Source organism: Oncorhynchus masou, chromosome 5 (genome assembly GCF_036934945.1).
Source record: "Oncorhynchus masou masou isolate Uvic2021 chromosome 5, UVic_Omas_1.1, whole genome shotgun sequence".
NCBI lineage: Eukaryota > Metazoa > Chordata > Actinopteri > Salmoniformes > Salmonidae > Oncorhynchus > Oncorhynchus masou.
Window position 1 is genome coordinate 8,021,510 of NC_088216.1, and position 11,183 is coordinate 8,032,692.

Sequence of the window (11,183 nt, forward strand, 5' to 3'; positions counted from 1 at the left end):
TTGCTTTGGTTTGTTAGACATGTTTCCCCTGACAATAAAGCCTGGAAACACTGACACACACACACACACACACACACACTGACACACACAAACACACACACACTGTTCCAACACACACTGTACACACACACACACACACTGACACACACACACACACACACACACACTGACACACACACACACACACTTGACACACTGGCACACATACACGACACACACACACACACACACCCAAACACAAACACACACACACACACACATTGACACACACACAAACACTGACACACACACAAACACTGACACACACACACACAAGCATGTTGTCTGAGACCCAGTAAGTCCATCAGTAGATTAACTAGAACGGCAGGACATCATCATGTCCTGTTTAAACCAGCCAGCCGGTGGTGCTGTTACTCTGTCTATCTATCTGGTCAGCAGGGCTTTGTTCAGCCCTGCTCTGACACATGTTACTCTGTCTATCTATCTGTTGTCCAGGGTCAGCAGGGCTTTGTTCCAGCCCTGCTCTGACACATGTTACTCTGTCTATCTATCTGTTGTCCAGGGCCAGCAGGGCTTTGTTCCAGCCCTGCTCTGACACATGTTACTCTGTCTATCTATCTGTTGTCCAGGGTCAGCAGGGCTTTGTTCCAGCCCTGCTCTGACACATGTTACTCTGTCTATCTATCTGTTGTCCAGGGTCAGCAGGGCTTTGTTCCAGCCCTGCTCTGAGACATGTTACTCTGTCTATCTATCTGTTGTCCAGGGCCAGCAGGGCTTTGTTCCAGCCCTGCTCTGAGACATGTTACTCTGTCTATCTATCTGTTGTCCAGGGTCAGCAGGGCTTTGTTCCAGCCTTGCTCTGAGACATGTTACTCTGTCTATCTATCTGTTGTCCAGGGCCAACAGGGCTTTGTTCCAGCCCTGCTCTGACACATGTTACTCTGTCTATCTATCTGTTGTCCAGGGCCAGCAGGGCTTTGTTCCAGCCCTGCTCTGACACATGTTACTCTGTCTATCTATCTGTTGTCCAGGGTCAGCAGGGCTTTGTTCCAGCCCTGCTCTGACACATGTTACTCTGTCTATCTATCTGTTGTCCAGGGCCAGCAGGGCTTTGTTCCAGCCCTGCTCTGACACATGTTACTCTGTCTATCTATCTGTTGTCCAGGGTCAGCAGGGCTTTGTTCCAGCCCTGCTCTGAGACATGTTACTCTGTCTATCTATCTGTTGTCCAGGGTCAGCAGGGCTTTGTTCCAGCCCTGCTCTGAGACATGTTACTCTGTCTATCTATCTGTTGTCCAGGGTCAGCAGGGCTTTGTTCCAGCCTTGCTCTGACACATGTTACTCTGTCTATCTATCTGTTGTCCAGGGTCAGCAGGGCTTTGTTCCAGCCCTGCTCTGAGACATGTTACTCTGTCTATCTATCTGTTGTCCAGGGTCAGCAGGGCTTTGTTCCAGCCCTGCTCTGACACATGTTACTCTGTCTATCTATCTGTTGTCCAGGGTCAGCAGGGCTTTGTTCCAGCCTTGCTCTGAGACATCAATCAATCACATTGATTTATAAAGCCCTTCTTACATCAGCTGATTTATCAAAGTGCTGTACAGAAACCCAGCCTAAAAACCCCCAAACAGCAAGCAATGCAGGTGTAGAAGCACGGTGGCTAGGAAAAACTCACTAGAAAGGCTGGGAACCTAGGAAGAAACCTAGAGAGGAACCAGGCTATGAGGGGTGCCAGTCCTCTTCTGGCTGTGCCGGGTGGAGATTATAACAGAACATGGCCAAGATGTTCAAACGTTCATAGATGACCAGCAGGGTCAAATAATAATAATCACAGTGGTTGTAGAGGGGCAACAGGTCAGCACCTCAGGAGTAAATATCAGTTGGCTTTTAATAGCTGGTCATTCAGAGTATCTCTACCGCTCCTGCTGTCTCTAGAGAGTTGAAAACAGCAGGTTTAACACTCGTGTTCAAGCCCTGCTCTGAGACATGGAAGGAGAGACAACTAGCCAGCCACAACAAGTCTTCTAGAAGGGGATGGAGTTTGTCACCTGGAAACTGATCCCAAGTCAGCTTCTACCCTATTATTCTCTACTGTATATGGAGTTTGTCACCTGGACACTGATCCCAAGTCAGCTTCTACCCTATTATTCTCTACTGTATATGGAGTTTGTCACCTAGACACTGATCCCAAGTCAGCTTCTACCCTATTATTCTCTACTGTATTATATTTGTCTTGATTCCAATTAATGCATTGAGCCCTACATCCCAGTGTTCTTTCTTTGACTCCAATTAATGCATTGAGCCCTACATCCCAGTGTTCTTTCTTTGATTCCAATTAATGCATTGAGCCCTACATCCCAGTGTTCTTTCTTTGACTCCAATTAATGCATTGAGCCCCTACATCCCAGTGTTCTTCTGACTCCAATTAATGCATTGAGCCCTACATCCCAGTGTTCTTTCTTTGACTCCAATTAGAGCATTGAGCCCTACATCCCAGTGTTCTTTCTTTGACTCAATTAATGCATTGAGCCCTACATCCCAGTGTTCTTTCTTTGACTCCAATTAATGCATTGAGCCCTACATCCCAGTGTTCTTTCTTTGACTCCAATTAAAGCATTGAGCCCTACATCCCAGTGTTCTTTCTTTGACTCAATTAATGCATTGAGCCCTACATCCCAGTGTTATTTCTTTGACTCCAATTAATGCATTGAGCCCTACATCCCAGTGTTCTTTCTTTGATTCCAATTAAAGCATTGAGCCCTACATCCCAGTGTTCTTTCTTTGACTCCAATTAAAGCATTGAGCCCTACATCCCAGTGTTCTTTCTTTGACTCCAATTAATGCATTGAGCCCTACATCCCAGTGTTCTTTCTTTGACTCCAATTAATGCATTGAGCCCTACATCCCAGTGTTCTTTCTTTGATTCCAATTAATGCATTGAGCCCTACATCCCAGTGTTCTTTCTTTGATTCCAATTAAAGCATTGAGCCCTACATCCCAGTGTTCTTTCTTTGATTCCAATTAAAGCATTGAGCCCTACATCCCAGTGTTCTTTCTTTGATTCCAATTAAAGCATTGAGCCCTACATCCCAGTGTTCTTTCTTTGACTCCAATTAGAGCATTGAGCCCTACATCCCAGTGTTCTTTCTTTGACTCCAATTAAAGCATTGAGCCCTACATCCCAGTGTTCTTTCTTTGACTCCAATTAATGCATTGAGCCCTACATCCCAGTGTTCTTTTCTTTGACTCCAATTAATGCATTGAGCCCTACATCCCAGTGTTCTTTCTTTGACTCCAATTAAAGCATTGAGCCCTACATCCCAGTGTTCTTTCTCGACACCTCCCGCAGTGATAGAGTGGTGTTGAGTCGCCCCCTATCTGCCGTCCGAGGTAGTGCTGCAGCAGTCTTAGACCAGACCAAGACAGTATGTAGCGGACATGGAACAGCCCACTACAACTACAGCCCAACTCCGTGGTGGGCCACGACGAGGCCAAATGCATTTATATAGCTTTCCCCCCCAAAAAAATTCAGCGGGTGAGTGCCAATATGGAGGCTCAGTGGCTTCAAAACAGCACCCCTGTTAGTCACCTAGTGTATATATAAATCACTGGGCCAGACTCTCGCTCCCACTCTTGCCTTTTTTGTCCGTGTTCTCAAGTTCAGAAATCCCTGGGAATCCTCCTAATCTACATCGAGCCAACATTTGCTTTTATTTTACTGAAGTTTGTTTGGCTAAACTTTAGTCTAGATACGCGGACGGTGATATCGTTTTATACTGAGTTTATAACGCTTGTTGGACGACTTTAGTCTCCGCGGTGGTTGTGTTGTTTTTCCCCCTCTTGTCCACTTCGCTGGTTCTTTATTTGAGAAGAGAACACATCCAACTCTAAACCAAAATGGACACGGGAGTATCTCAGCTCGCGCAACTCTGCGGGTCGACGCATAACGGATAAATAAACAGGATCTATTTTAATGGACGACAAAATCTTCTTTTTTCATTTTGATAATCCTAACCACTTAAACTTTTAGGCTAATATAAATGTATTAAAGCGGAGTGGAGTGGATTATCTCGTATCATGTCAAGGATTTTGATATCGAAATAGCCTAATTGTTCACTTTTTGAGACAATCTGGGGTTTTTATAACAGTCGGATATCCCTGCTACTACTAAAATGGTATAATCGAACCGTAGCCTATTGAATGGGAGTGTAGACTGGACTCTTCTCGTATTATGAAAAGGTTTTGCTGAAGTTTGGTGGGTTGGTTGGTTAAACAGGGACCATGTCGGGAGTTGTGCGGAGCCTGAGCCGCTGCCTGCTGCCGGCCGAGGCCACCGGAGAGGCGGGCGGCAGCAAGGACAGGATCCGGGAAAGGGACGCGGTGCAGGAGCGAGAGGCTCGGCGGAGGAGCCGGGGAGATTGATGCCATGCTTGCACGAGAGAGGCGCGCGGTGAGGCGGCTCGTGAAGATCCTTCTCCTCGGCGCTGGAGAGAGCGGCAAATCGACCTTCCTCAAACAGATGAGGATAATTAATGGGAAAGAGTTCGACAAGAAAGCTCTACTCGACTTCCGGGACACAATCTTTGAGAATATCATAAAGGTAGCCAAAATCAATACTTTTAGATAAGAGTTATAATTATAACCATTGTGATTCATGCAGTGAACAGGCCTATGTTATTGTAGCATGGCATTTCTCCAAGGGAAAACAACGTTATTCAATCAATTTTGTTTGTTTCCTGGAAACTGGTCCCAAGTCAGCCTCTACCCTATTATTCTCTACTGTATATGGAATTTGTCTCCTGGAAACTGATCCCAAGTCAGCTTCTACTCTCATTGACAAAACATTATGTCCGTTTGTGCATTTCCGTCTCTATAGAATGGGTAGGACTGGGGCAGGGAAAACGGGTTCTAGATCAGTGGTGTCAGACGTTCAAACTAGATATGTAAAACTGGTTCTAGATCAGTGGGTGTCAGACGTTCACACTAAGTAAAACTGGTTCTAGATCAGTGGTTAGGTCTGTATCTAACGGATCAGTGGTCACCAAAATGCAGACCAGACGTTCACGTTTTACCTAACTGAAACACATGAACTGTGACACAGTGTGACTCACGTCTGGCTCTCGTGCCGCGTTCACACGCTGGTCAGAACTCGGGATTTATCCACTTTCTAAGCAAGTCTGAAATGTCAAGAGTGTCCTAGTTCTGACCAGCGTGTGAACGCATGGCATCAGCCGGCAGACTGTGATGTGTGTGTGTGTCACTGCAGTGAGGAAGTGACGACTAGTTTCTCTCTCTCTTTCTCCGATACACACACACACACATACATAGATAGATGGAAAAGTTTCCAATTGTCATACTTTGTGTTTGAATTGTTTATTTACAGAGAGCCACTCCAACCCTAAGACATCAGTTGCAAATGAAGCATGTAATGTGTAGTGAATCTGCCAGATCAGAGGCTAGAAGGGATGCCCAGGGATGTTCTCCGTTTAGTGAGTCCTCCAGATCAGAAGCAGTAGAGATGACCAGGGACGTTCTCTGTTTAGTGAATCTGCCAGATCAGAGGCTAGAAGGGATGCCCAGGATGTTCTCCGTTTAGTGAGTCCTCCAGATCAGAGGCTAGTAGGGATGACCAGGGATGTTCTCCGTTTAGTGAGTCCTCCAGATCAGAGGCTAGTAGGGATGACCAGGGATGTTCTCTGTTTAGTGAGTCCTCCAGATCAGAGGCTAGTAGGGATGACCAGGGATGTTCTCTGTTTAGTGAGTCCTCCAGATCAGAAGCAGTAGAGATGACCAGGGATGTTCTCTGTTTAGTGAGTCCTCCAGATCAGAGGCTAGTAGGGATGACCAGGGATGTTCTCTGTTTAGTGAGTCCTCCAGATCAGAGGCTAGTAGGGATGACCAGGGATGTTCTCTGTTTAGTGAGTCCTCCAGATCAGAGGCTAGTAGGGATGACCAGGGATGTTCTCTGTTTAGTGAGTCCTCCAGATCAGAGGCAGTAGGGATGACCAGGGATGTTCTCTGTTTAGTGAGTCCTCCAGATCAGAGGCAGTAGGGATGACCAGGGATGTTCTCTGTTTAGTGAGTCCTCCAGATCAGAGGCAGTAGGGATGACCAGGGATGTTCTCTGTTTAGTGAGTCCTCCAGATCAGAGGCAGTAGGGATGACCAGGGATGTTCTCTGTTTAGTGAGTCCTCCAGATCAGAGGCAGTAGGGATGACATTTAGGATGTTCTCTGTCATTTAGTGAGTCCTCCAGATCAGAGGCAGTACAAGGGATGACCAGGGATGTTCTCTGTTTAGTGAGTCCTCCAGATCAGAGGCTAGTAGGGATGACCAGGGATGTTCTCTGTTTAGTGAGTCCTCCAGATCAGAGGCTAGTAGGGATGACCAGGGATGTTCTCTGTTTAGTGAGTCCTCCAGATCAGAGGCAGTAGGGATGACCAGGGATGTTCTCTGTTTAGTGAGGCCTCCAGATCAGAGGCAGTAGGGATGACCAGGGATGTTCTCTGTTTAGTGAGTCCTCCAGATCAGAGGAGTAGGGACGACCAGGACGTTCTCTTGATAAGTGCGTAAAATTGGACCATTTTCCTGCCCGGCTTAGCATTTGAAAATACTTTTGTGTGTCAGGGAAAATGTATGGAGTAAAACGTTGTTTTCTTTAGGAGTGTAGTGAAGTAAAAGTTGTCGAAAATAAAAAAATAGTAAAGTAGAGTACAGACCCCAAAAAACGACTTAAGACCAGTACTTTGAAGTATTTTTACTGAAGTACTTTACACACACACACACACACACACACACACACACACACACACACACACACACACACACAGCACATACACACACACACACACACACGCACGCCTTACACACACACACCACACACACACCACGCACGCACGCACGCACACACACACACACGCACGCACACACACACAATTTATAAAGAGACTTCTAACAGCATCATATATATTTTTTAAAGCTACTGTTTAATTACTGGGGTCTTAATAAAACACATGTGTCTGACACACACACACACACACACACACACACACACACACACACACACACACACACACACACACACACACACACTCGGTCAGACTGTATGTCTGTTGGTGAAGAGAGAGAGAGACAGAGAGAAGGTGTCTATATGATTTAACCCATTATCTGGATCTTCTAGGTTAGCTTGAGAAGCTTCTGTTGTACCCAATGTTCCCTTTAAGCTGCGCACATCCAGCCCCGCATGAGAGAAGCACTAGATTGAACTTCACTCAACGTTCTAGAGTTTCCCCCTTTAGGTAACACTATCAATGTTCTAGAGTTTTCCCCCTTTAGTTAAAACTATCAATGTTCTAGAGTTTCCCCCTTTAGGTAACACTATCAACGTTCTAGAGTTTCCCCCTTTAGGTAACACTATCACGTTCTAGACATTAACACTATAAACGTTCTAGAGTTTTCCCCCTTTAGTTAACACTATCAACGTTTCCCTTTACTGTGGGAATTGCGATCGAGTCAACTCAATATTAGCCACTTTTAATGCAACATCCTAAAATTAAACAATCTATGCAAGACTTTTGTTGTAAGCAGAACGCATTGGAGTAGGATTCTATTGCATTGAAATGCACCACTCTACACAGACCTGTGCGGCATAACCAATCAGAGCTGCAGTAGGCCTATATGCAAATAGGCCATTGCCGTATATGGATCTGTGCCATTCACTTTGAACTGGACTGTGTTTACAGCATGAGCCTTCGTGAGTAGATGAACTGGACTGTGTTTACAGCATGAGCCTTCGTGAGTAGATGAACTGGACTGTGTTTACAGCATGAGCCTTCGTGAGTAGATGAACTGGACTGTGTTTACAGCATGAGCCTTCGTGAGTAGATGAACTGGACTGTGTTTACAGCATGAGCCTTCGTCATTTGAGTAGATGAACTGGACTCCAGGTTTACAGCATGAGCCTTATTGAGTAGATGAACTGGACTGTGTTTGAGCCTTTCAATGGTGAGTAGATGAACTGGACTGTGTTTACAGCATGAGCCTTCGTGAGTAGATGAACTGGACTGTGTTCACAGCATGAGCCTTCGTGAGTAGATGAACTGGACTGTGTTTACAGCATGAGCCTTCGTGAGTAGATGAACTGGACTGTGTTTACAGCATGAGCCTTCGTGAGTAGATGAACTGGACTGTGTTTACAGCATGAGCCTTCGTGAGTAGATGAACTGGACTGTGTTTACAGCATGAGCCTTCGTGAGTAGATGAACTGGACTGTGTTTACAGCATGAGTAGTAGATGAACTGGACTGTGTTTACAGCATGGTTTTGAGTTCAAAGTGAGAGCTGCATGTAGCCACGTGGGCACATTTTGTTCATATCCTTTGCTAATTAGGGAGTTATTAGCCCAGTTATAGATCAATTGTAGTGATTACTTCCTACAAAGAGCACAAAACGTGTACATTTCTAGACATCTTTGAAAAGCGAGTAAAGAGGGGTTTTTTTGTCTTAAAGGGGCAGTGTTGTATTTTGAGACAGGCTTGATTAAGCTAAGTAGCCAATAGGCAGAGGGAAGCATAATGTGTCTCATTCTCTGTAATAATGATATGGGAATAATAATGCATTTTATTTTGTAAAGTGGTTTCTTGCATCAAACAACACAACATGTTCAGTCACCTCCTTGTCTGATAAACACGTGGAATAACAGGTTAATGTCAGGCCCTGCTGCGCCACTTTGGAGCCCAAAAATGGGGACAACCTCAGGGTTCACAGTAAACGCAGGCTGGAAGTTGCACAGAATTTATGGTCAGATGTGCTAAATGGAGGGCGAGGGAGAGCATTGTGCGAGTCTCTGTGTGTAGTAAAGGTGGTCTAGAGGTTTTGTTTCTCATTTTGGTTGCACATTTTAATATGCTGATATAAATGTGTTAAAACTGATTTAAGTTTGCCTGCATTAAAGTCCCCGGCCACTAGGAGCGCCACCTCTGGATGAGCGTTTTCCTGTTTGCTTATGGCAGAATACAGTTCATTGAGTGCGGTTGAAGTGCCAAAACCTCATAAGCATTTTCACAACGTTCAAGTTTGCGCTCAGCAGACCTGAAATTTGAGGGAACGTTGTATGTAACATAGAATAGACTCTTCTGGGTTAGCTAATTGCTTCTATTGTAACACAGAATAGACTCATCTGGGTTAGCTAAATACACTTCTATTGTAACATAGAATAGACTCTTCTGGGTTAACAAAATAAGTTTCTGTTTCCAATAATGTGTGTGTAGCATGTGAAAGACCTAAGAGCTGTGTGAGTACCAGTAGATAGATACATACACTGTAATACTGGTTGTAGATAGATACACTGTAACACTGGTTGTAGATAGATACACTGTAACACTGGTTGTAGATAGATACACTGTAACACTGGTTGTAGATAGATACACTGTAACACTGGTTGTAGATAGATACACTGTAACACTGGTTGTAGATAGATACACTGTAACACTGGTTGTAGATAGATACACTGTAACACTGTAACTGTAACACTGGTTGTAGATAGATACACTGTAACAGGGTAACACTGGTTGTATTGGAGGAGATAGATACACTGTAACACTGGTTGAGGCCCAAAATAACACATTTTGTACTTGTGGGAGTGTATATATGTTTTCATTGCTATAGGGGATGCCATTGTTCTCAGGGATGCGTGTATTGGTGGATGTATATGTTAATGTATATATTGTTCTATAGGGGATGGGTGATGTATATATTGTTCTACAGGGGATGGTGTATTGGTGGATGTATATATTAATGTATATATTGTTCTATAGGGGATGTGTATGTTGGTGGATGTATATATTAATGTATATATTGTTCTATAGGGGATGTGTATTGGTGGATGTATATATTAATGTATATATTGTTCTATAGGGGTGTGTATGGTGGATGTATATGTTAATGTATATATTGTTCTACAGGGGATGGTGTATTGGTGGATGTATATATTGTTCTACAGGGGATGGGTGTATTGGTGGATGTATATATTAATGTATATATTGTTCTATAGGGGATGGGTATATATTGTACAGGGGATTGGTGGATGTATATATTAATGTATATATTGTTCTATAGGGGATGGGTATATTGGTGGATGTATATATTAATGTATATATTGTTCTATAGGGGATGTATTGGTGGATGTATATATTTGTATATATTGTTCTATAAGGGATGGGTATATTGGTGGATATATTAATGTATATATTGTTCTACAGGGGATGGGTGTGTTGGGGGATAGGGGATGGTGTATTGGTGGATGTATATATTAATGTATATATTAGGGTCGTGTATTGGTAGATGTATATATTGTTCAGGGGATGGGTGTATTGGAGATGATGTATATATTGTTCTACAGGGGATGGGTGTATTGGTAGTATATTAATGTATATATTGTTCTATAAGGGATGGGTGTATTAGTGGATGTATATATTAATGTATATATTGTTCTATAAGGGATGCGTGTATTTGGAATATATTGATGTATATATTGTTCTACAGGGGATGCGTGTATTGGTGGATGTATATATTAATGTATATATTGTTCTACAGGTATTGTATTGTCTACAGGGGATGCGTGTATTGGTGGATGCATATGTTAATGTATTAATGTATATATCTACAGGGGATGCGTGTATTGGTGGATGTATATATATTAATGTATATATTGTTCTACAGGGGATGCGTGTATTGGTGGATGCACGGGACAAGCTGGGGATTCCGTGGCAGAACTCTAGGGGAAACGAGAAGCATGGCATGTTTGTGATGTCATTTGAGGGGCGTGGTGGAGTGGCGGTAGAACCAATGGAATTCCAGCTTTATGGTCTGGCGCTGGACGCTCTGTGGAGGGATTCTGGAATACAGGACGCCTGGAAAACGAGCACGACGCAGTGAGTTTCAACTGGTGAGTCTGACACACACACACAGAGATACACACACACAGAGACACACACACAGAGATACACACACACAGAGATACACACACACAGAGATACACACACACACACACACACACACACACACACACACACACACACACACACACACACACACACACACACACACACACACAGCTACACACACACACACAACAGCCGTGTCTGAGACTGAAAAATCACACACTCTCATTTGTTTGCGTCAGAGAGT

The 11,183-nt window shown here is 44.0% G+C and overlaps 1 pseudogene; it reads left to right on the forward strand.

Moving 5' to 3' along the window:
- The first annotated feature begins 3,674 nt into the window (after positions 1-3,674).
- On the forward strand, positions 3,675-10,931 carry LOC135525816 (guanine nucleotide-binding protein subunit alpha-12-like; annotated as a pseudogene).
- Positions 10,932-11,183: the final 252 nt, after the last annotated feature.